The sequence below is a fragment of the Dryobates pubescens genome, chromosome 4 (assembly GCF_014839835.1).
Source record: "Dryobates pubescens isolate bDryPub1 chromosome 4, bDryPub1.pri, whole genome shotgun sequence".
In the NCBI taxonomy this organism is placed as follows: Eukaryota; Metazoa; Chordata; class Aves; order Piciformes; family Picidae; genus Dryobates; species Dryobates pubescens.
In genome coordinates, this window is record NC_071615.1 from 8,030,447 (window position 1) to 8,057,140 (window position 26,694).

Sequence of the window (26,694 nt, forward strand, 5' to 3'; positions counted from 1 at the left end):
CTCTCCCACCATGCCCTGATTCTTTGCTTAATGGCAATTTGCCAAAGCCTAGAAACTTGAACTGACCAAGGCATTTCCCTGGAAATCATGTTTGCTTGGAAGACCGAGCACACTGCCAAACCTGTGTCACCGTTTTACAGTGGCTGCACAGCATCAGGTGCCTCCAGAAATACTTGGTTTATGGGTGGCAATTAAAGAGTCAGTGTGGGATTTAACAGCCTTTCCACTGGCTTTAAATACGTATCTCTAGTTTAAACTATTTTTGTTCCAGTCCTCAGCAATTCCCCCACGCAAATTATTGAAAGAAGAGACTGGACACCTTTTAATGTTTGCTTAATCATAATCTTTGTTGTAAATTCATCCATATTCCCACTTGAAACCCTTGCAATAAGGTGTTAGTGGGCACAAGTGTTCTTTGAGCACACTGATGTGGAAATATGAAGCATATGCTCTCTCAGCAACTAGCAGGCTTCATACAGGGTGAGGAAGATGGTCTTCTATTGAACAGTCATTGGTGAAAGTGGACTACAATTTGAGATACACAAGAAGAATACCCATGTGCACAAATGAATACCTTCACTTTGAAATCAATAGAATTGTGCAACCCAAAAAACTTCTTTTCCAACTGACAGCCACTGTGGCTTTGAAGTAAACAAATTCTCATTTATACTGGGGGTACACAAAATATCTTTCCAACTATGTTTCTTCTGTTCTAAGATTGATCCTAGTAGTTTCCCTAAGCCTAGAATGACAGCATATTTCAATCACAGGGGCAGCGATGAGAAAGAAGGCCATTTGACTTACAAAAATCCCAGAGAGTAGTACTCAACAGAATGACTTTCTGCACAAGATTTGAACGGGTCGAGAAAGCTACCCAGGCACAGCCAAAGGAGCAGAGCTGGCAAGTCAAAAGGTAGGAGGAAGAAGCCAAGCCCCCCAGGAGGCCAGCCCCGCTGATCGTCATTAGCAATGCCCTCAGCACGCTTCTGTCCGCTCCGCTACCGCCACCTGCTGGTAACCTGAAATCTTACTCCCTGTGCTGGCTTCTTGGGGGACTTGCTGACCTCACGCACAGCACACGGAGCACCACCAGGGCCGAAGAACATCGTATTCTGGATAGAAAAGACCTCATGGGCAATGCCGAAGGGGACCCTGGGGCCTCATTCATGGATCTTCATGAAAGAGAAAGGTTGAGTGAAGATCTTCTTGATCCTTCATACCTGTAACACTCACAAAGCCCTAGGGGCTGCTAGAAAGATCAGCTAAGTGCCAGTGCATTTTTGAATAAATGCAATTAACCAGAGACTTCCAGTTAATTAACACTGACATTAAACTATTCAGAACAGGAGTACCTGTTCAAAACAGGAGTAACTTTGACCTCTTGGAATTGGTCTGACAGGTCAGGCTGTTCTTTGCAAAACAAAATGGGGGGGGGGGGGGAGGGGAGGGGGGAAGGGACACCAAACAAACAAACCAACCCCAACAAAATACCAAGAAAGTACAAAATTTCTGAAACCAAGGAAAACCTCTCAACCTAGAAGGTTAAAATTAAAATATCTTGACACCTATCCACAGCCTTGCTATGGCCAGGTTAGCACTACATGTTGGTGCATAATATCACAGCAGTTTTTCTCAGGAGTGTTAAAGTATCTTGAACAATTCTGGCAAACCTGAACCAAGTGATGAGACTGAACGCTGCAAAACAGGTAACATGGGACATGCCAACTGATTCTAACACTGGCTGAACTGATCTCCCCATGTAAGCACACATCACTGCAACAGCACTGCCATGTGAATACGCATTGAGAAGCTGCAAACACGCAGTTGCTCTGTCTGTCATGAGACCAGACTGCAATTTAGAGTGCCTCCCTGGAAATACAGCAGTGGTTTAGGGATGTTTACAGAGAAGATAGAGTTCAGGCATCCACACAGAACCAGAGTCCTGCCAAAAATTCACAGCAAGGCTGACATCCCAAGATAGCTTCCTGATCCTACTAACCCAGCCATTATGGTCTTGATTTCTTCTCTTTTTAATATCCCACTGGCTTATTCCTCCAAGATGTTCCTATTTCAAACTTCTTCTAAGACCTGCCCAATTATTCTCTACTGTATCCTCATTACCATGATTTCCTTTGATACTTCTTTAGCATCCTAGCTCTAGTTTCTTCAATTCTCTCTATTCATACAGATTATCCAAGACTTTAACCTCTCCTCTCTTTCTGGGACTAAAACTTGTCTCTGAACACCTATGCAGTAGTGCTTCCAGAAGGATGATCTTCAAAACCAGTGATGTACCAACAGAAGTGTAGAGTATGTTACAGGTGACCAAAGATCACTGCTGTAAAAAAAGAACTCCTTCTAGGTGGAGAAAAATCAAGCCCAGGCAGCAAAGTAACAGCTGATTTCAGGCTCTCTGCATTCCTCAAAGCTAGAAGAAAATAAGAATAAGAATTTGTAAGAATAAGAATTTGTTCCCAACTGATTAAGTGATTGACTGCCAGTGTTGAAACACCATCTACATTCAGTATCAGGTTGGGGACTTCCCAGTGCCACCAGTACTGTCATTTTCATGTCACACTCAAATGCACTTACACATTTGTCAAGGAGGCTGGCACACAGCCATTCTACCATCAGCCTAACTCAACAAGCTTTGGAATTAACACTTGCTCGAACTGATGGAAAATAAAACCTGCACAAGTTCACAGGAACATTCTTATGCCTGCTGTATGTTCATTGCTTGTATTTTCCTTAGCTAGCACTATGACTGTTTCTCATCTACTTCACTTTGTGCCACCACAGCTGTACATTTGCAGGGAATTCCCTGCAATTAAAAGCATGACATTTAAAGCATGAAAAAGCATCTTGGCTGTCCTGCGTTTTGTAAGATCTACATCTCACAGCTAAAAGGAATGGAGACAGTTTTTAAAGCACTAATTTCAAAATCCCCTAAAAACACACTCTCATGAAAAGTGAGATGAGACAGCAAAATCCAAACCACAATGAATAATGAGTGCAAGTGAAAGGGAGATGCCATGCATTCGGTGACCTTCTGAGCAGAGGCAGCACCTTTCTATAAAGCTCAGATGAGCTCCTTACTCAGAGGGTATGCATCAGCACTCTGGAGGCTGGCAACATTAGCTTTGTTATTTATGAGCAACTTCCAGCAAACATTGCCAGGGGAACTCCAAGAATTAAGAAGAGTTTCTCTAAAAGACAAGATTTACAAAGCCTCCGCTTTGGGGGAACAGTTTTAGTGCGGCTTTATTGAACCCCAGAAGAATGTCAGACAGTGGAGAGCTTTCCAGCTAAACCTCAAGTTACAAACTGTCAATAGGATATAAAAACAGTTCTCTGGAATTGTTTTTGATCATGAAGTTTCCATTGAATTGTGCAGTATGCAGAGTGGTGATGTTAAGCCAGGCTGTGCTGTTGTTTTTTTGTCAAGTACATCGGTGACCGTGTTGTCAGAGCTGAGAGATTAGGACATCCAGTGACAGCCCTTACCTTGTCTCAAGCCATGACAGGTAAAATGTATATTTCAGGCATGGGAGAACAACCCTCATTCACATTCCAGATGATGTCAATGAGTGAGTTTTAGTTAGAAGTACTGTAATTATCCACTTTGCAATAGATAATTATCAGTGTTTCTAATTAACGATAGGCAATCGTACAGGACTTTGCAATTACATGAGATAACCTTTGCATCAAAATAAGTCATGGTCCACACTTCCTAGTTTGTGTTGCAGAGCCATGCAGGTGCAGAGCTACCAAAACCCTTTCACCTCTAGCCAGCTGTACCGAAAGCAGAAATACAGACCCATATGAGGAGGATCATGTACTCAGGGAGCTAACACACGTATGTTAATTTGGGTGGCATAAGCAGCATCTACAAGGAGAGGTTTGCCAGGCTGCTTGCCATCAAGCATTTTCTAGTGGAAAGATCTATAGGCTTTGCAAAGATCACCACATAGAATCATAGAATCACAGAGCTGTTAGGGTTGGAAGGGACCTCAAGGATCATGTAGTTCCAACCCCCCTGCCACATGCTTGTGGGTCAAGCCTATTTCAGCAAATTTATTTGGCATCACTTTGAGGAAGGCAGCCTCTGGGAACTGGTAGCACAGACATTTCATATTAACCTCCTTCACAACAGTTTCTACAGTCTTGAGCCAGCCTGCTCTCTGTGACACACCCCTCACCAGATGCCTTTTAGCTTGGCCAAGTGGTCAACTGTAATCCAGGCAGAGAAATTCCAGACAATCACTTTCCTGAACAATCCCAAATTTCAGGGCCATGGAATGATCTGATCATCAACATAAAAGTTATGCAGTGAATTACTTGATAAGAACCAGAGCTGTACTTCCCAGTCAACAGTTGCTCTTCATTCTCCCACTAGTCTGTCCTCAGGGCTAATCATCTTGGTGGTTTTATACCAAGAACGAACCTGCCTTTGTGTGCTCATGGCTTGAGTCTTTATGTAATTTCCCTCACTGCTTCAGCACAGAGATAGGAAAAGACAATCACTGCTTCAAGACAGCAGTAGAGCAAAGTAATAGCAGTGCTGAAGGAATGTGGATGGGAGATGTTGCCATGGCAACAGGGGGACAGGGAGCTTTCTAGGTTTGGGAAAGTAAGCAAATTTTTCATCACACTCCAAACACTCAGCTCTGCTTCTACTCTGAGCAGCCCTTGTGACACTGGGGTCAGGGACGAGAGTTAAAACAGCATTTGGACCCAGGGAGCTGTTACATGATGGCAAAGGGTGAAGGGCAAAGAGCAGCTGAGCAAATAACAAAGAAATTCAAACTGGTGTTCAGGTCAATGTCTTCAGTATAAATTCATGCTACTGAATTTTGCAGTGGATCCATAAACCCATTGTGTAACAGAAGAATTATACAAATCTCATTCTTGTCCTTTCCTGAAACAAAATGTTTAGCCTCACATTCCCAAGCACTGGCCACACATCTGTCAGGCAGCTGACAGTCAGTATTTCCTTGCCAAAACTGCCTCCAAGAAGCAAGAGCAATACAGGACAATAGCTGTGGAAGAACCATGTGAAAAGCAAGGAATACAACAGGTATGTGACAAGTTAAAAGCATATCTTGATGGCCCTCTAGCAGGAGTAGCCTTGTCCCTTTTGGTCAGTATAGGTTTTCCAGATGAACAGCATCACACATGGGATGTGTGGACAAGCTACACAGGTGATTATGGCACAGCACAGTCCGAGTGCAGCCTATTCTCTAGCAGACACAACAGTATTATATCTACTACCCACATCAGCTAGCATTTATGTTAGCTGTTACTCCTAAAGAGCTAAAACCAGAATCCCACTTAAGTTACCAAAAGATCAACCAGCTGATGTGGCTGTTGTAGAAAAGGAAGCACCAATTTTCATTTGAATGTCTAATGAAACAGTGAGAAGGCTGCAATGCCTTGCTGAGATAAGATGAAAAGCTGGCTGCAATGGCATGGCTATTTGTGTGCTCTTAGCCTAAAGGATGAGCCACATGAACTCTGCAAGTTGGCAGAAGATTTAGAGAGAGCAAAGCTGCCAATTTACAGAGATCACCTCCTGGGGCATGCAGTCTACAGCAGTTATAATTTCTGCAAGTGAGCACAGGAGTGCTGGTAGGGGAAGTGTCATTTGGAGTCAAGGAACAAATGTAAGAAATTGTATTTGAACACATAGGTCTGCTGATAGGAGATGTCTCTGCTGCTCAACACAAATAGATTTTGGAGAAAATAATAGCAGTTCTAATGTCAAAGGCCAATAATAACAGGAAGAAAATGCAAATCTTTCCCCTTCTGAGGGGCATGATACCACTGACAGTTGTATATGATACTACTCTCCCTGCTTCTTCAAGAAGCTGAACATGACAGATAACCTTGCACTGGTTTGCAGGAGGAGTAGGGAAATTCACCTGGTGAGCCATGAGGACCTCTGCTGAAGTCACAGCAGTTTTTGCACAATATCATGTCACAGCTTCAGTCATTCCAATCTGTTTCTGACTCCTTCTGCAACCAGACCTGAGCAGCACACTTTTAGATCACTTTCAAAATATGAAACAAGGGCCTAGGAGCAGGAGGCTCAGGGTATCAACCCACCATCGGTGATGCCCAGCAAGGCATGAAGGCTGCTGGGTACAAACAGAAGCCTACAGATACAGCTGTAGTATTCCAATCCAAACATGGCTTGCCTCTGGCCCACAGCTCACCTAGGGCAGGGAAAACCAAATACCTCCAGATTTGTGACCATATACTACTTTGCAGTTGTGGGATGGGGAGCTTACTCCAAGCCATCCCTCAAACAAGCACAGCAAATGCATCCCATGTCCTGGCGGTTTCTCTGCCTTCTCAGCCGTTCTCAACCAGGCAAAGCTTATGGTGGAGACTGCAGGTGTTTGGAACAAACTCTGCAGATACAAGAGTACACAATACACTTCCAGGCACCTTATATATCTAATTTTCCATCACTGCCCTTGGATATATCCCAGTTCGTGGTGAATGTATAATAAAGGCAGGGTGATGTCCACTGACCGCCTCAGTCAGATATGCAAGAAAGGGTCTGATTCCTGAGAGGACACAACATCATCCACAGCTCTGGGGTAGGGGAATATCTGGAACAACAGATGATATGGAGACACTTCTTTTGTATGAGCCCAGATGCACCTCTGGGAAAATGAGAGGGCACAAATGGAGTAGCTGTAGGGAAACAGATATGGCCAGTGGCTTTGTAGCTCACACTTAAACGAGAGACCTGTTTTCCATCTGTGTATTAACTCCCAGGAAGAGTGAAATTGGATGGTTTGAACTGTTGCAAGCAGCCTTATCAGAAATAACTCCCAATCATACCTGCAATGATGACTTTCTTGGACAACCAGAGGACTTCTCTCCTTTTACTGCATCACCTGAAGTGGTAATCTCACAATTTAACAGAGGATAGCCCCTGCTGAAGCAGCTGTTTTCACTTATAAAATGGTCCCTTACAGTATCTGCACTCTCATTAAGAGCAGGTTTGTATTCACAGTGGGGTGAGTACCTCCTAAACTGTCAGGTTAATACACTATTGACTTTTTCTAAATCAAGATTTCACTTTTCCTCATTCAAATCTCAGTCCCAAAGGGGATTTTCTGTTACCAGGCTGTTAACAGTGGTCTGGATCAAAATACTGTGGTTACTGCAGCCAGACTGGTCCAGCAGGAGGATTTCAATCAGCATACCCAGCATCTTCTGTGGAGCAAGGACTTACTCAGGCATTGTAATCACAGGAGGGAATGTTACTGTGCTGTCCAAATGTATACATTCTGGGGAGGGTACAGGTGAGGCAACATTGACTGAGATCAAGAAAAACCAAAACACTATAGATTAGTATTGACCACCAGCAGCATTAGCATCACTTTATCTCCAGCTCTGTTACACTTAGGGCACATCTGCACCTCAAACCAAACACACTCAGTGATGCCTGAACAAGTATCTACCATCTGAGGGCCAAAACCAGAATCCCAGTACTGGCATTAGCATGGTGCTGGGCATGAAATCACTAAGCCCTGCTGACTGCTGAGGATTGTAACCAAAGCAGTGCAAGGGCACATGGGTCACAATCTACCCTGACTCCCCCACATTTTGAGCCAACGTTACTATTCTAGTTTCTAGTGCCCTTCCTGCTTCATTCCCAAGGCATGCACAAGACAGGCTGGAACTTTTTCCCCCTTCCACCATTAAATAAGCCCCCAGGTAAGAAGGCATAACAGTGCAACAGAGCAGCACACTGTCAGAATTGATTGCTCCCAGCCTTCAAGCTGACTTCTTGTCTTTGCTTTATTCAGCGCCTATGTGACTATTACAGCGCAGTTACTGTGTGTGATCTAAACTTCTCTACATAATGGTGAATTTAGGCTACTTGATGGGGGAAGGAAAAAAGAAGAGCAAATAATTTATTTATTTTTTTTTTTCCTCACAGAAGAATCTATTTGCAGGAGAAAAGAGCTGGTAAATTGCTGTCATTTTACTGTTTTTGTTTGAATAATTTTCTGTAGGAGAATTTTAAACGCCTCGTGTATCAGGAAGGGGCAGCTGCTCCTTTTTCCAGATGGGTATTATGGTAAGAGGCACTGATACAATTTGGAAGATGGACTATTGACTGTTGTGAAATGATGCTGAAAATGATGCAATCAATTTAATTCTCTAATGGCCTAAGGAAAGGAAGGGAAACTTACTGGGCATTGTTTGACCTGCCTTATGAGAGGCTGAAAATTCTGTTCCGAGTAATCAGAAGATGGATCTCATTTTATACAAGAAGATGGATCTCATTTTATACAACTTTCCTTTTTTTTTACTTTTTCTTTTTTTTTTTTTCTTTTTATTCAGTAGCTGAAGGAAGAAGAACTGAATTTCAATTTATAATTCTAGCTCCTTCTACTATTACTCAAAATGAATAAAGACGACAGCTTTCGTTCCAAAACTCCAAGTGCTTCAAGTCTTTAGATGACCTTCAAGAGAACTGCAAGGCAGCCTGACTATAATCACAACTTTTCTGCTTCAGTTGCACCCTGCAGAAGTGTGCTATTTTATCAAATATTCTGTGGCAATGAATTAGCTTGAACTTGTCTTTTTTTTCTTCCTAAAGAAAAGAAGTAAATACAGAGTGAGCTGACTTATCATAGGATGAATGAAGACATCAGTTCAATTTCCTGTGTTAAGTCAGGCATATCGGGGATGAAAAATGACCTATCACATGAACCTCTGTGTGAAGTTTAAGAGAGCATGAGTAGCTTGGTGTCCCACACAAAACTGGGCTTTCATCTTGAAAATATTAGTTATGGAAACTCCAAATTCACATTACAAGAAAGATATGGAGGTGCTGGAAAGTGTCCAAAGAAGGGCCACGAGGATGATTAGAGGGCTGGAGCACCTCTCCTGTGGAGACAGACTGTGAGAGTTGGGGCTATTCAATCTGGAGAAGAGAAGGCTCTGAGAAGTCCTTATTGTGACCTTCCAGTATCTTAAGGGGGTCTACAGGAAAGCTGGGGAGGGAGTTTTCTGGATGTCAGGTAGTGATAGAACTAGGGGGAATGGAGTAGAACTACAAATGGGTAGATTCAGATTGGATGTCAGGAAGTTCACCAGGAGGGTGGTGAGACACTGGAACAGGTTGCCCAGGGAAGTGGTGGAAGGCTCATCCCTGGAAGTTTTCAAGACCAGGCTGGATGGGGCTCTGAGCAGCCTGATCTAGTGTGAGGTGTCCCTGCCCATGGCAGGGGGGTTGGAACCAGATGATCCTTGAGGTCCCTTCCAAACCTTACAATTCTATGATTCTACATTAAAAAAAGTTCATTTTGTTCCACAGAAGAATTAACTTGCATTTGAAAGCCTGAAAAGCTGCTGAAACTGGAATAATTTCATCAATAAAATACATCCAAACAAGACAAAAATTGCCACATCCTCTTGATCAATACAGGTTGCTTCAGAGAGTGCATGTACTACAGCAACAATAATTTCTGTTGCATTATTCTGTAGAGCAAAAGCCAAAGATCATGTTCCACTTTTTAAAAGAAAAATATACAGATTTTTTTAACAGGCAGGAAAATTCCAAGAGGGAGTTTTACCTCACAGCTGGTGAAGCGAGGTTCTATAGATGCATTCAAAGTAGGTATCACTTAAATAGACCAGCACTAAGTTCAGAGCCTTGCTTGATGCTGTGCATCTGCAAAGCTTCTGTGCAGCTGCAAGGTCTCTTCTGAACCATATCCAGGGCGTACTTGATGGCCATTCTCTCCCTCTATTGTATTATGAATTACCATTTTGTAAGTCTTCCAATTCCAGACACATTAACCTGAGCTGCTCTCAATCACAGCAAGGTTGAGGGAGCAATTCTAATCCAAAGTTTGCATGCCTGCATTAACTTGGTGCCTGTCTATAAAGGGCAGCATGGCTATAAAGGTATGGGGCTAGAATTCATGAGATTTGTTTTCAGCTCTCAGTTCTACTACAAGTTTTCTAAGCAGTTCATTTAATTTCATTGCAGCTTTCATCTGCTCTTAAGCATATGCTAACTACTGAAATTACCCAAGAACAGGCCCACCTAACACTGAGCACCTCTAACAGCTGGCAGAGTGGGGAATGGGTCACAGATGGACTCTAGTGCAATATCACCTTAGAAACACAAGCAAGTTCCTCCTGGCCACTGCACCTTGACTGGGCACTTCTCCCACCATTTCACTGGCAGTCACAGGCTGAACACGCAGTGAAGATGCTCTGAACAAAAAGTCAGACTTGTAGCTTTAGGAAATTGCTTTTTGCATGTGGACATGCAAAGAAAGCATCCAGAACCTGATACAAACTTGCTGGTTCAGCCTGCCTCTCCTGTACCCACCACACACTCCCTTTCTAAGGAGCCTTTAGGATACACAATGCCTCAACATTTTTGATTAAATGCTCTTCAAGTTCTTGAAGTCCCCAGCAAGGGAGTTAGTTTGGTCTGTGCTACTGCATTATACAACAAGAATGACTGATTGAAACAAACCTTCCCCCCTTCACTCCACAGCTATTACCACAAGTATTTTGATTCTGGCAAGAAGTATGACACTATTGATCTGCTCTGCACTTCTTGGTCTGGAGCCTCATCTGCAAAAGCATTATTCTTTATTGCTTCAATAATTTCACTGAATACAGACAACTCCCTTGTATTATTTTATTTTTTTTTTCCTTAGCATTTAGTGATTCTTTGAATTTTTTATGTGCTCTGAAGCTGAGTATCAGCTATTTACAGAAATGCACTGGAAGGTAACCAGAAATTCAGATGTCTTCATAGACATAGGACTACTACTCTTGCTGATACAAAGTTCCCTACAGACACTTAGCTTGATCTGGGACACTGACAGCATTTATGCAAGATGTAAAGTGAGGAGGAGGACTGGGCAGGGAAGGGAAATTAGTTCTGAACCCAGGACAGCACCAATTTCTGTACTCAAATTGCTCCTGGTCAGCAGAAGTAAAAGCAGTGTTTGATGCCTAAGACAGGCTAACAGCAGATCCCAGCAATAAGGCTCAATACACCTTTGTTTTAGTCTTCTTCCTTCCAAAGCCCTCTGTTCGTGGTGCTGGATGCACTTCAGACCTCTGAAAGATCCAAGGGCACCTTGAGTGAGCACTGTTGTCCGATTTCCAGCTGTAGATCTGCCCATGCAGCCTGTGAGCATGTGGGGACTCTCTGAATATGGAATTTTCTCTTTGACACAACGTGGATTTTGGCTGTTTGCTGTTCCCTGTGGCTGCCACATTGAGATAAAAGTCTCATGAGAAGACAAGACTGTAGCTGATGCTGATGCACTGACAGCAAAGGGTGCCAAAAGGGTGTCACTTGTTTGCTCAGAGGAGTTAAGGATAATGCCTTAAAACATGCATGACTTGAGCATCATCTGCTCTTTGAGAAGTGAACTGTAAACTCAATGGGACTGGAAAATGGGTGCTGGGAGAAGGAGCATCTATGAAGTCAGGCTAAGAAGCGTTCATCCTAACACTGACTTACACATGGAGGAGAGATTACAGACTGATTCTGAGCTCAGAAACAGGCTGGGGCCTCCAAGGAAAGGCAGTGCTATACCCCTGCTGTATCCCACCCAAACTAAAGGAGGCTCAAGAACACACAAATACAGTATGACATCACTTGACGGAGCTTTGGTCGAGTGGTTTCATAACAGGCCAAGATCTGCCAGGAGAACCACTGATGACTGCTTATTTTCTCAGGCTGTTTCCTTGTGTTTCAGATGTGACCCAGCTTGTGCAGGCTGAGGACCAAAACTATTACAGCAAGACAGAAAATCTTCTACTCTCATTAGAGATGTGATCTTTACATTAAGGAGCATTTTAATGTTTCCAGGTACTGCAACATACAGAGTTATTTAGCAACCTGAAAAGGTCATATCTACTCTGCCTCCCACCACTATTTACAGAGCACAGTAGGCATAAAATACAATAGATGATGTATTTCCATGCCATAGGTTTTGGGGAACAGGAACTGGAATAAAGAATGTGTTGGCAAAACAACAAAACTGTGGACAGCAAATGTGTTCTCTGTCACCTGAAAGCTCTCTTTCACTGCTCTTAAGAGGAACACACTGAACATTTTCCACATCTGAGGAATCAGACTCAGGCCTTGAATACCAAGCAGAGAATAAATCCCTAAACTAAGATTTCATCATACACAACATCTGCCCAGAAGTCATTCTGCATTTCAGTCTTTGGTTTATGACCAAAGAAATGAACAGCTTCATGCGAGGTGTCAGGGAGGGAGTTGGTAAAACTGAAACCCCAAAGCTTCTCTTTGTCAAGCAGCTACCTTGTCTAGATTGGATAGCAAAGGGTGTTCCAAAGAAAAAAGACAATCTCATACCCCAAGGCACTATGACACTTTAAAGATGTATAGTCTTATAACAGACTGTGTGGTAATTTTCTCATGGAGAAGATTAATATCTTTCAAGGATATGTTTAGAGGAAGAAGGCTATAAAACGTGCAGTGCTGCAAGCATAGACCAAAACTTACTATATAGAAACATTTTCACATGTTTTCCCTCTCTCCAAGCAGCTGGATGATCTCCATCATTCCCATCACCACCACCCCTCAACTGCACGTCCACACAGGGATGAGGCTGAACACCGTTCTAATAATCAACTTTACTCACTTCTGGGAGTGCTTCACTAACCACCCCATGATGAACTCAGTGCAGCTCCACTGCATCACTCACTGCAAACACATACACACACCTGACACCAAAAGGTACTGAGCAAAGCCACATGAGAGGACAAAGCTCTGCTTTTGTACAAGTGAAAACTGGGCCAGCTTCATTGAACTCAGTAGAATGCTGCCTCTCTACACCAGTGAAGAACTGGGCTCAAAACTAACTTGTCACGTTTTTAAGGATGGTCCTAGTGGTTTCAAACCATCATTTTTGCTTGTGCATTTATTGACCTTATTTAAGAGACTTTTCAGCAGTTGTAACATGCACATCTGCTCAGGGCAACAACAGGGCAATTACAAAACCAATTTCAAAATATACTTCCAGTATTTGTAGGACTGACAGATCCTTGCAGGTGACAGCTGTTTTGCCACACTGCCAAGTCCACAGCAAGCTTTGTATCACACCCTTAAGAGCTCCAGGAAAGCAAGGCATGAGCCACAAGTCACTGTAGTGAAGCAGAGACTTTGTCAATGTATTAAACATCACACCATCCTGCTTCCAGCACTGCAAGCTCCATGGCACTGTCTTCCTCATGTGCCAGCACCATGCCCCTTCTCCAGGCACCAAGTAGAGAAACTGAGAGCAGAGGGGATAAGGGCAGAGGGTATTATTTTTTGTCTTGTTTGTATCTTTATGCCTAAAGCCTCTAGTTTAAGGAGTACACTTCTGCTGATTTCCTGTGTGATCTGCTCTAGGTAATCCTGCTCTGGATTAGATGATCTTTCGAGGTCCCTCCCAACTCCTAACATTCTGTGATTTCAGGGAAACTGGGGCCAGTTAAAGCACCATTTGTTTGGTTGGTGGTTGTTTTGTTTTGGTGTTTGGTTGGTTTTGTTTGTTTGTTTTTTTCCTTTAACACCGACATTTCTTTTTCAATATTTAACAAACATTGCTGAGAACAGCTGGATCCTCTCTGCCATCCTGCAGGTCAGCAAGCAACACTGAAGTAAGGTGAAGACATTGCCTGCACTGCTGTAGTACCTGGTACTGATCAGACTACACCAACAAACTAGAATGTGCTCTGGATCACAGCTGCTCTTCAACAGTCCGTTCGTGTCTGCACTGCTTTAAGTCCTTTCTTCTGATTTTAGTCCTTAGGACAGTCAATGTCATCATGGTAAGTGGCTTCCCTGTCCCCAGTCCTGCTTATACTCTATTGAATTATGAACTTTAAGAACATCTTTCCAAATGACTGACCAAATCCTTCCTTCAGGCTTTTCATTTTGTCTCAGAAACAGGTTAGGCCCTTAGCCTGCTGTGAATAAACTAAACTTACTGAAATACTTTGAGAGGCTCTTCTCCAAGTCATCAGAGGAAATTGCTTTCTCTGTAAGTAAACAGGTATACTTCCTATGGAATACTAAACCTCTGCTGTTTTCATTATTTCAGTACAAAATGTGTGCCCGTAAGTAAGCTTTCTAAGCTAACAGGTCAGTTTGAAGGTCTACATGAAGCTCAGATGTTGTAATGATCCCTTGTCTAATTTAATATTTACTTTATTTAATATCCACTGCAAAGGTTGCTCACAGGTTATTTTGACTTTGGATTTGGGAGTCAAAGGAACTTAGCCACTCATTGTTTGCAAAGCCTAACTCCTCTGCTAGCACAGGACTAGTATTTAATGCATTTAGCAAAGACTGGAATACACAGAACAAAGTCAGGTGACAATTTTGCTCCTTCTTTGTCCCCATTTTCCTAATGGCATTCTCTCCACCCCAACCACCATCCTAAACACCACCAGCATTAGGTAGCTACCTGTCAGACTCAGACTCATTTCTTGAGGCCTCATTAGTGCCAGCTATAGAAAGTTAACTTCATTTTTTTGACTGCTAAGTCTTATAAAAAAGAACAGCTCCACAGCTAACAGCAGCATCTCTCCAAGATATGACTGCCAATACAGTGGCTTGAAAAGCTCTTGCCTGACTTACTTTAAAACCACATATGGTCCAGAATACACGCTTTTTTGTTACTTCAAACTGATTTTAAAATGAGGAAAGAAGGCAAATTCATTACTATTGGGGGAATTATACAGGAGACCTGTTTTACAAGGACACAGAAAATCACAGCATGGCACTGGAAAATAATAACAGCCACTCTCCTCTCTCACACCAGCAAGTCAGTTAACTGAAACCACCCTTTATTATTCCATTTGCATCACCTGACATGAAGCAGTGTATTAATGTGCTTTGTCAAATAAGAAATGCTGGAGATCTGTTCAGCATGTCAATAAAAAGATGAGGCACACATTGACTGAATTCAGCATGCAGGCAGCATTCAGTATTCCCCCTTGCTGTGCAGCAGGGGGGCAGGCTGGAGGCTTCCCTCTATTCCCTGACAAAAATCTTCTCTGACAGGTGCTCACTTCTCACAGAAGCTTATTACCTTTAATAAGACAGGAACAACGTTGTTAGTCCGCAGTGAGCAGATTTGTCACCCTCTTTGCCAGCCTTTTTCCCCCCCAGCATGTCCTTCTTTGGGTGTTTTTCGCCCAGTAAGCGATAGCAAACCAAGTCTGTCAGGGAACAGCAGCCTTTGGATTTGTTTGGGGTTTTGTGCTTCTTGACACCTACTAGTTTGAAGAGGGTCTGCTATCACAACTTCAGTTTATTCCTACTACACTTGTGCATATATTCACAATTATAGAACAACCCCCTTCTGACTCTGCATTTTATCTGCCTTTATTGGCCATTCAGTCAGGAAGAGGTGCCAAGGGGCCAAGTGGTACTTCTTCCATGGCTAAATACTTTATAAAGTCTGTACTTCACCTGGCCAGGTCACACTGATCAATCCCAAACAGAACCTCACTGGTTTGAATGGTTTCTGTTAAGAAAACAGGAATAGAAGACCTCAAAACTACATCAATGTTGCACTGCAGAGTGCTCTGGGGGCTTGGATAGCCTTTTTGTTCTGTTGGGACTTCAAATGAAGTGGGGGCATTTGGGCCCTCAATAAAAAACACTTTAGAATAGAATAGAATAGAATAGAATAGAATAGAATAGAATAGACCAGACCAGGTTGGAAGAGACCTTCAAGATCATTGCGTCCAACCCATCAACCAATCCAACCCACCTAAACAACTAAACCATGGCACCAAGCACCCCATCAAGTCTCCTCCTAAACTCCTCCAATGATGGTAACTCCACCACCTCCCCAGGCAGCCCATTCCAATGGGCAATCTCTCTGTATAGAACTTCTTCCTAACATCATTTCCTAACATCATTTACAGGCATTTACATTACGCTGATCTCCACAGGAGTAACAGTTGGGACCGAGCTATGCTGGATGATAGAATTTGGAGCCAAGAATACAGTGAGATATTCCAGGATGTTTCCTGTGTTAGTTTTCACCAATAAATTTGCCTTATGTTTGGAAGCAACTGAGCCACTTTTCTAATCTGAGCTTCAAATCAAAGATTAACATGCTTCCTGTCAACAGTTTGTTTATGTGTGTTTACTGCATCTCTGACTCCTTGCTAGATGTGGGCTGTGCTATACCCAATCCACAAATGTCTGCCTTTCTGTCTGGATTTCTGAGAGAACATAAATCTGGCAAATGATCACAGATTTCTTTTTCTTGAAAAAATCTAATTTTACATTCACACAGTAACTGAATTTTCAAAAGCACATTTTCAGATGTTTTGATCTTACAAAGTGTTTTTTAAATTCAAGAGCTTCAGCCACGCTGGAAAAACATTCAGAGAGTACACACACACAAAAGGGAATATGAATTAATTAGGGTTCAGTTCCTGACAGAAGCTGAGCATCTGCTGAGTACACAGATCCAGTTTCCACTGAGAAATAAATAACTGAAAGTTCATCTTAAAGGCAGTATTAAAGATAATACTAAAGATGCTCAAAGTTAACTGCTGTAAACAGCTTTTCACACCACTCAGTACCAGTACAGCATCAGCACTGAGTTTGGGACTACTTCAGAGAAAGCAGGAGCTGCCTGTTAGCAGTTACCTGTATCATGCCCAGTTCTGATGAAGCACTCAGGGCATTTTACAGCATCCCATACCATAAAGAGATCCAAGCATAGTAACTACTATTAGATGCAGCTGGTTTGATAAAAGAATTTACTTCCTTGTCAACAAATAAAGTTCTTGGGATACGTTTTTTAGTACAGTTCTCAGTGATTTATCTCTGCTTCATTGGCAGGCACTTTCCTTAAAGGCTTTTATGTCCATTATGGAATTTTCGCTATTGCTTGAGACTTTCCTGTCATCTCTCCTCTCCGCAGCTGGTATCAACAAATCCCTTGCAAAATCATCTTTGTGCTTTATGCTGTCTATGAAGGACATCCTCCCACCCAGGCCACTGTCATCACTGGGCCAGCGCTGGGTAGTGAGGGGGGTTTGTGATTGGAGTCCAAAATTCCCTGGGAGGAATCCTAAATGACTGATGAGTTGAGCTCATTTAAGCCAGTGAAAACACTCAGTAATAGATCAGAACAGAGGAAAAACAGGATGAAAAAGGAGAGAGGAGAAGAAACAGAGCAGGATCGTTGGATCCAGCAACGATGTCACAGGAATAGGCTGAGCTTTTTGTGGCAGGTCTACGTTCCAACAAGGTCTTCTGCGGTAAATGCAACACACAGACCCCTGAAGCTGTGGCACTTCTATACTCTTTTGGCAGGGGGATGTGCAGTGTCTTCAAATCACAGAGGTGTGCACCAAGCCCCTGCTGAGCAATGGTGCTGTTAACCATGATTTTAAAGAGGGAAATCCTCTAACTGTTAAGCCAGCAGCTCTCCTCCAGAGCTATTAAGGCCATCAACTTGCCTATTTAACACCAGGTTATGTCACACCTTGTTTGAGACAAGTCATTAAGGATTATAAGCCCTGCCCTGAGGGCTGGGCTATCACATTCTACCCATCTCAAAACACTGGGTGCACTGTTTCCTCCATCTTCCTTATTCAGGGTGGTGATATGAACATAGTGTAAAGGGAGAGAGAAAGAAAGTGAGAGACAAAGCTAGAGAAGAATGCAATTGGAATCCAGTTCCAACAGCAAGCTGTAACATTATGAGAGAGCTAATGCAGTGCAATCATATGGGAATACTGAAATCCCTGGAACATGAGAAGAATTTAAAAGCCAGCTGGTATGACTGGAAAGCATCACTCAGGGAGTGCCACTGCAGGTATGAATCGTGCTGAAATACTGGAGAGTGGCAAAACTCCATCATTCACTTCTTTCTCCTTCCATCTCTCTCTCTCCCCAGTTTGGTTTTCCATCAAATTTCTGACAAAATTCATGTTCTTTTCCATCTAAATGGACTATTGTCTTCTAGCTAGCATTAACTCTTTGATGTGAGAATTGCCTTCTTGTTTTTCACTGCCTCTAATAATATACAAGACTAATTCTTTTGCAATAGTTTAATGTGCAACTAGAATACAAGATCTTTTCCAACCTTATTTACTCTATGATTCTAAGATAAAGTGCATGCCACGCTGCCAAAACAAGAAGTTAACTGTAAAGTTGATGACCAGTTGACACAGCAAGGGACAGGCCCACAATTAAGAGTGACTTTTATTATTCTTCTTTTCTTGAGCAACCATGACTACCAATTAAGTGTAAAATGGATCTGAGAGCTCTGCAGAGGAACATTATTTTAATCTAGCTTTGGTCACAAGAAAGAAGTTGAAGCAAGCCACTGTTTTGTGAAGGTTAGAAAAGTCTCACCTGAGCCACAAAAGGAAGATAAAGTACTGAAATGTCAGCTGGGCTGGGAGGTTCTGTTCTTTGCAAAATCAAGTGACTGTAGACTTCAATGAATTTTTAAGTGACTAAGATGGGCCTGCTTCAGTACAGTTCTGCCTTTCAAGTCTGCACTCCTGTTTTTAGCTGTTCATCCTCCTACTTTGGAAGTGTTTTATGGCCTTCTGGAAATAGCTATCTGGGAAGTTAGTGCTTGCAAAAATACCTGGAATTCTGGAAGGTCTTCTCTGAACAAGTGAGTATGTAAAAAAAATGTCCCATGCAACAAATCCATTCCTACTCTACACCAGATGGTACCTCCACACCTTCTTCTATCCTTTCATTTCAGAGGGTCATTAGCTCTCAAGAACGGGAAGGATGCTCTTGAACTTACATAATCAGAGTTGCAGAGTAACAAGCTGGTGATGGTATGCTAGACCTGGTGTCCATAGTCATTTGAGTCTAAGGAATCTGCAGCTGGCAGCCAACAGCATGATCATGATTCGAGGCCCTGTAGCCAGGTTTTTTCCATTGCTACCTGACATCTCCCTACTTATCAAGATCAGCTTCTTATAGATAAAAATCCTTCATTCCACCAACTGACAAGCTCTGTGCCAGTCTTTTAGTCTTTGTACAGGCTGTTCCTTACCCATCACAGCTAAAACTGTTTTCTCCTTTCACTTTCAGGAGCATAACACAGAGCAGGGATCAAATCATCATATACACAAGAAAAATGAGAGGAAGCATTTTCTCAGCATGAGGCCATAGCTGTATTATTTATCAAGACATAATGAAGACCCCAAGAGGTTACTAACTATAAGCCAACATAAAACATCACTCTTCAGAAGGCAGGAGAAATGCCATCTATAGCGAGGTTTTACCCAGGAACTTGCAATCAGTGACTACTGTTCTGCACACATACAGGCTTTTGTGATACAAGGATCAAAATAACCTCAGAAATACAGACTAAAATATCCACTGGACTATGGATGTATCATACAGTGCTGACTGTATTTTAAGATGCTCTCCTTTTCTGCCAGCATTGTATGAAAATACACATGCTATTCATACAAGGAGAGCAGAGCAGAACCATGGGGTTATTTGGAAGTTCAGTGGCATTGCAGTGTATTAGCAAACCTGTGTGCCTACCAGATCAAACATACCACACATTTAATACTGGTATTTGCAGCCTGCAGGAATAATAAATGAAACTAATTAAGTTTAATAATTCAAGAGAACCTCACATGCTTGGTTGCTACATAAAGCCTAATTATCTTTTCCCTTCACTTTACAAATCTCCCTCTTCCCAAATTATTACAGAAATGTCATGAAAATGTAAACACTTAAAGACAAAAATCACAATGCTGACCCCCTTTCCACACACAGAGAAAATACCCTGGGACAGATTTACAGCTGAGACCAACTTGACTAAAATCCTGCAGACTTTAAATGAGTAATGCCTGTTTTCACAAGGAGTTGGCTTGGTCATAAAGGAGATTTATTTTCTTGTATGTCCTCTCATCACAGAAAGAAAGACCCAGAAAGCTATCTTAGACAGATCTTAATAAATCCAAGTCATCATCTACACTGCAGCAGAGGCTCCAAATATTGCAATGTCTGTCCCATTTGGTCTGTGTATGTTGGCACACAGTAACTTTCAGTGAAGATCTACTTCATTCAGCAGTGGAATGTTTAAAAGCATGAATATTCCTAGAAAATTACTGATCTCTCTGTTCCCCCCACACTTCCCAGCCAGGGCTATTATCAAACCCCAAGAATAAATTCACTGTTTATAACCTGTAGTAGTTCTCTTAGACTGACAGTAAAACAATTTATCAGTAAAGAGAAGTTAAAATTGAGAGAAGGTTTTATCAGAAGCACTGGACACAAAAGGAGAAGGATCCAGGAGAAGAGTTTGCCCTGGATGCAGGTTACTTAGTGTGAAGCACCCCAGACTAGTAGGTAGCCACACAGGAAGCAATATGAAGGGAGTTTCTTTCCAATACATACCAACACATTAATAAAAGAAACAATCCCAGATGCACCTATTCAGCTTCTTCCAAAATCTACTTCAAGCCAATACTCTTTTGCCAGGGTGAAGAGTTAAAGAAAATACTTTAACAGATGATTAATTTCCCTTGCAGCACAGTGGAAATCTTTAGAGCCAGAGGTTGACTTAGATTACCTTGCTAACTCATAAAGAGAGCAGGTTTTTAATTAGGTCGCCTACAGCTCATTCTTCCTTCATTATTTATGATTCTTCTTTAAACCAGTGTAATTACTACCACTAACATACATATATATAAAACTAAAAAAGCTATACACAGAGAGAGATTTCTGCCTCCTGCACAGACAGACATGCCTAGCAGTAGCTGTGCAAGAAAGGAGACTTGGCAAGCGCAAATATCAGAGCTGCTCTTCTTTGGATCTCTCTTTTCCTGGGACAACCACCAGGCACATTCAACAGACAGTTCAACTATTACCAAAACATTTCCCTTCACTTCCTATACCCATTTGGAATCCCCAGTTTGACTGGAAGCTCTTCTAGGCAAGGCTGTTTTCTCTTGTACAGTGTTTAGCACACCGGGATCTGACCAGCAGCAATGGGTTCTCAGCAGCATCATTAAACCCATGGTTGGTTGGTTGTAAAACATGTACAGTGTTTGCCTGATAGAATAACTGAACAAGGTTGGCTTCCATATTCATGTCTGAAATGACGAGAGGTGGTAGGTTTCACATGTGTGTAAGTGTGGGATGCGCAGAGAGCTGAATAAAGGCTGTGAATTATCTACACATTTACCATTATTCATTTCAGAGGAGTTGCCTTTGCTCACCAAGTCCCATGTCAGCTCCTTAACTGGGGACTGGGGAGACTTAAGCCACCAAACATTCAACCCAAAGTTTGTGTTAGACCTCCATGCACCTCAGGGGACTGGATGATGTACAGCAGCATGGAGGAGCAGTGCTGAGACATGCAAGAGAGGTACCAAAGCCAAGCAGTTCATCTTGGATGTCAAGCTGTCGTCATTTTCAGGTAAAGATGGCTACTGACTAGAGGCAAGAAGAACATAAGCCTACACACCACTAAACCAAATTTACTTCCCAGGCTGAAAGGTTTATTTTCCAAGTCTGTAATTGTTCCAACCACAACTTAACCCAAAACCTGTAAAGGCTCCACACTTGCCACAGTATTTGGTTTTGTGGGAGTCTTTAGGACAGGCTCTGTTGTTTTACATATTTCACCTCACTGGACTTCTGTTATTCTGGTTTCTTCCTTTTCCTCAGCTGTGCCCACAGAGAGCATTTAAGGCCAATGATTACCTATGCACAGTCCATCCTCCTTCTATTGTATACCATGTGATTTCAAAGTTTAATAAGCCTCTGAAAAATAAAAAGTGAGCATTTCTTTTCAGTTGGCTCTGGCTGCAATGAAATTGGGGGCTGGGGGGGTTTTGTTGGTTAGACTTTTTTTTTCCCTAGGGGTTGAATTAATTTGCTCTAGCACCCAGTCTGTGCATATATACTGCTACCTCTATTTGAGCACAGTTTGTGCCATCATTCATTTGCATTGTAGCACTCCTAAAAGCACCATTATTGACCAAGCAATGTCTTTGTATCCAAACAGGTCAAGAGCAGCATGTCCAGCCAGTAAACTCATAATCTAATCTCACAAGGATAACCTTAATACTTATTTATAAGAAGTCAATTTAGTTTACTTGAGGGGAGGTTGTAGCCAGGAGGGGGGTTGGTCTTTTCTCCCAGGCAACCAGCACCAGAACAAGAGGACACAGTCTTAAGCTGTGCCAGGGGAAGTTTAGGCTGGAGGTGAGGAGAAAGTTCTTCACAGAGAGAGTTGTTAGCCATTGGAATGGGCTGCCCAGGGAGGTGGTAGAGTCACCATCCCTGGAGGTGTTCAAGAGGGGATTGGCCATGGCACTTGGTGCCATGGTGTAGTAGGCATGAGGTCTTGGGTGACAGGTTGGACTTGATGATCTTTGAGGTCTTTTCCAACCTTATTGGTTCTATGATTCTAAGAAGAAACTTTCTGGGGTGTTTTTGTTTGTTTGCTTGCTTGGGTTGGGTGTTTGGTTGTTGTTGGTTTCTTTTAATTTATTCTCTCCTCCTCTCTTTGGTTTGGGAGGGAAAAAAGGTGTATTAGGTCCAGTAATGACTTTCCTCCATGTATTTCACATGCACAAATCAAAAAAACCTCATGCTAGTCCAGGGAGGGGAAAAAAAAAAGGAAAGAAGAAAAATATAAATCACTTTTGCTTTAAAGCACATAAAAGGAGGAGTACAAGGCTGGTGGACAGACTACTTGAGTCACTTATAAACATATGGTACTGCAGTTTCACAGTAGGAACACAGAGGTTCAGTTTTCTGCTCAGATATACTGGCATGAAAAGTCCTTGCTGCAGGAGGAAGGACACCACTAAGTGCTGATTCTATGCAGCATGGATACAGAGAAGTACCTTAGGATAATTAACCCCACCAAACCAAGCAGCCATATTGCTACATTAAAAACATGTATTTAGGGGCTTTTCTGCTAGATACCCAACAAAAAACCACACTCAGGGACTGACAGAACATTCTCATGGCTCTGGTTACCTGCAATTGAAGTAAAGAGCTTTGGGGCCACAGGTAAAGGAGTAAATTAGTACAGATCAGTGCCTGCTTTGATGCATGGCCCTCTCTTCAGTTCAGATTACCGAATTTGGGTTAACTGTGGGTAAAACTGGAAAACAGAGGTCAGGCTGTGAGCTGGCCAGCAACAGGGCAGGCATACTGTTCCCAGAAATGCAGGGAATTGCTAAAGATCCCCATGGCTCACTCAAGAGAGCTTTCTCCCCACCGGGTTTATAAAATCTACATTACCTAATTCCCAAATTATTCTTGTTAGCAATCTGGTTACTTGCCTCCTGTGAAACTCTGATATAAGGTTTCACTGCTCAAAGTGGGTTAGGTGTTCACACAGAAGGTTTTAGGTTTCCATGTGTAATTACTCAGCAGAAGTCTGGATTCTCAACAAAATGATGACACACTCAGATTTCCCCTTGCTGATTCGAATAACAAGAGCCCTTGTCCTTCTTTTGGCAGCTTGCCTCATCTGGCTAGTGGCTCCTCAAACATCTGCATTTTGTATTCCTAGAAATCTAGTAGCCAAGTTTCCCAAATACACCACCTCCTCTGAACATGGAATGCATTTGTGAGACAGCAACAGCCTTCTCTGCTGAAGTCTGATAAGCCAGAGCAGGGATTCTTGTCATAGATGCTTATAACCACATGTTGCAGGCACACTTCAAAAGAGCAGACATGAAAACAGCCAACACAGAATCGTATGACCCACTGAGATAGTTTCTATTTTATGTTGCTCATGAGGGGCACTGATTCAGAGCTTTCTTCCTCACTGATCAGAGATAACTAACACAGAATTTTGCAGATGTGCACACACAGGGCTTTAAAGCAGGAAAGATGCACTACTGAACTCCATGGACATTCAATGCACAGTATGCTCTTGCCTACAAGCATTCAGTCATGCGCTTGCAGCGCTCCTGGCAATGCTTCTAATTGCCCTTGCTTGATTTACATGTCACATTTTAAGCACTAGAGATGAGCGCAGAAGTCGCCTGCAGGTTTGAATCCTTTTGAAAACACTGTATATCATGGCAGGGGAGGTAGATGAAACAGTTCTATGACAATATAACAGCAGGAAGAAAGTTCCCTCCAGTAGCTCTACAGCTTCTATTCCATACATCAATGACTAATTTGGACTACTATAACTTCACTTACGCCACTATGGTTGGCCTTGGAGGAAGAATGATGCAATTGTGTCTATACAAAGGCCTATTCTCTGCTTGCTGCAAAAATAAATGCCTTTTAAATATACATAGAGGGAGAGAAATTCAGATTAGGCATGAAGAAAACTGATATTCTCAACCAGCCAATAATAATGGCAGACATTCCAGTAACACTGTTGGTATGTTTTGACAGTCTGTTGCTTCTGCAGGACTGTTGTATGAAGTGTGTCCTACTCACTCCACACAAGCCTACCCAGAATTCTATCAGTTATTTACCCATTAAATTTTGTGAAGGGCCATCCTTTAGACTGCCAAAGGTATATTCCAAAGTAAATACACATGCAGTTATGGATATGATCTTGCCAAATACTGGCATACGGGTTTCACTTCCTAACCAGGATATATAGTTTGCTGTATCAGCTTAAGTTTAAACACATGCTTAAGCCTCAATGAAATTAGTGAGACCTGAAAGCCACCCTTGGAAGAGATGTTTCTGTCCAGCATGTCTGCTGGATCAAAGCTCTAGTATTTACCAAAATGCATGTTATTACTTATTGACTCACCAAAACACAAAAACCCCACATCCATTCAGTGCATTTCCTCTACATGCAAATGTTAATCACTTTTTTCAATGTCAAACCTTCAACTAGGTCGTTCCTAGGAAGCAGGGTGAACAGCCCATTAGTAATGCAGTCATAGACCAGAACTCTATTAGGAAAATGACACTTTCACTTCACTAGACTCAGACATAGAGCAGCATCGCTAATCTCTTACATTTTAAGTAAAAACAAGAAGATACTGCAACAGCACTGAGTTCTGAATGCCCTTGATTGTTCACCAGAGCTGTAATTAGTATATGTATGCTACAGTAAAATGGTACAGGAATGCTGAGGAGAAAGTCCAAGTTTACTGTAAAGAAGCTGTGACACTATTTCATGTTTTGCTACAGTTATGAGATCTGTCAGAAGCAGCTCTTCCTTGATTTGCATCCACTGCAGGGAAATAGACATTTCTTCATTTTATTTAGGCAACTTGTGGAACTTGTGCAGTGCTGAAACACTGAACAGGCAGATGAACCATAACAAATGCTCACATTAATTACAAAGTTGACAGGCAAGCAACTGGATCCACTCAATGCATACAATAGTTTGTAGTACCTAGCAGCAAATCTAACCACTACTATGAATAATGCTGTCCTCTTGGGTATTGGGAACTGCCATCCTCTCAACATCTTTCTTCAAACATAATTATGCAGTCTCTAGGGTTCAAGTGGGACTGCAGAGAATTCAAGCAATATACTCCACCATAAAGAGTATGGCAAAGCAAGAACAACAATAAAAAGAGGGAAAACACCATTACATCCAAGTTGTAATAGAGTGAGCAGAACAGAGCTTTTAAAAAGTGGAAAACCCAAGAAAGTTATAGCTAGAAATGAGAGTTCAGTAGCTAGGATCCTGATGACTTGAAGAGCTTGAATTGAAACAAAAGCTCTTCCATTTGTATTAGTAATGGAACAATAATCAAGCCTTTGGGCAAAATATGAGAGCCAGGCACATCTGAGCTGAAGTGCAAGATGTGAAAACATGCTCAATCTTAAAAGTGAAGTGTTTTCATCTGAGGAGGTTATTGTAAACAGTTTTATTTTAGGAGTTGTCCTTTGAGAAGCTACTATGAAAAACGCACACAGAAGGAAACAAGATGCTTTTCTCTATCTGAACTCGGCCTTAACAGAATGCTGTGTGCTATTCACAAAAAAAGTCACAGCCAACAGCTCTTAAAGCATGCCCACACATTTCAATGCTTTTTACACTGTGAAAAGATCCAAAGTAATCAACTGACGCCCCTATGAACCTTTGGAAAAGCTGCCGAGTCCCACTGTAAAGCTTTAAGTACAACCCAGGAGAACTCATCTTTGCTTTATGCTTTCAGAAATAGGGATGAGCCCAATTCCAATTTTAATGCCCACTGTCAAAGGAGTCTGTGAATCTCTCATGTGCAAAAAGAAAGTCTCCATGAATCTTCCATCTCTCTAATAAGCAATAAAATGCACCTTAATTGTTTCGGAGATTGATAATACTTATTATTTAAAATGCCAATGCAGCAATTGCTAAGTGGCAGAAGAGCAGAGACATCAGACAACAGAGTGCAGAGAGCTTTATGTGCAGTGGCAGTTGTCATTTTAAGGAATTTTAAATGTTGCAAGCATCAGTGCTCTGCTGTGACTTTGAGGCTGGCTGGAACAACGAACCAGCTCTTGCTAAAGATGACAATACAGAAGGTTAACCCAAGTTCATTTAAGGTGTTTATGTGACCGGTACAGAAGTTGCTTATACTCAGCTCTGCTATTTGGGAACCATCCCAAACCTAAAGCAGTAGTAGAATATAAACTCTCCTTATTTAATAAACATTTTATATTCATAAAACAGACTTCTGGAGTTTTGCTCCCTTCTGCTTCCCATCTCT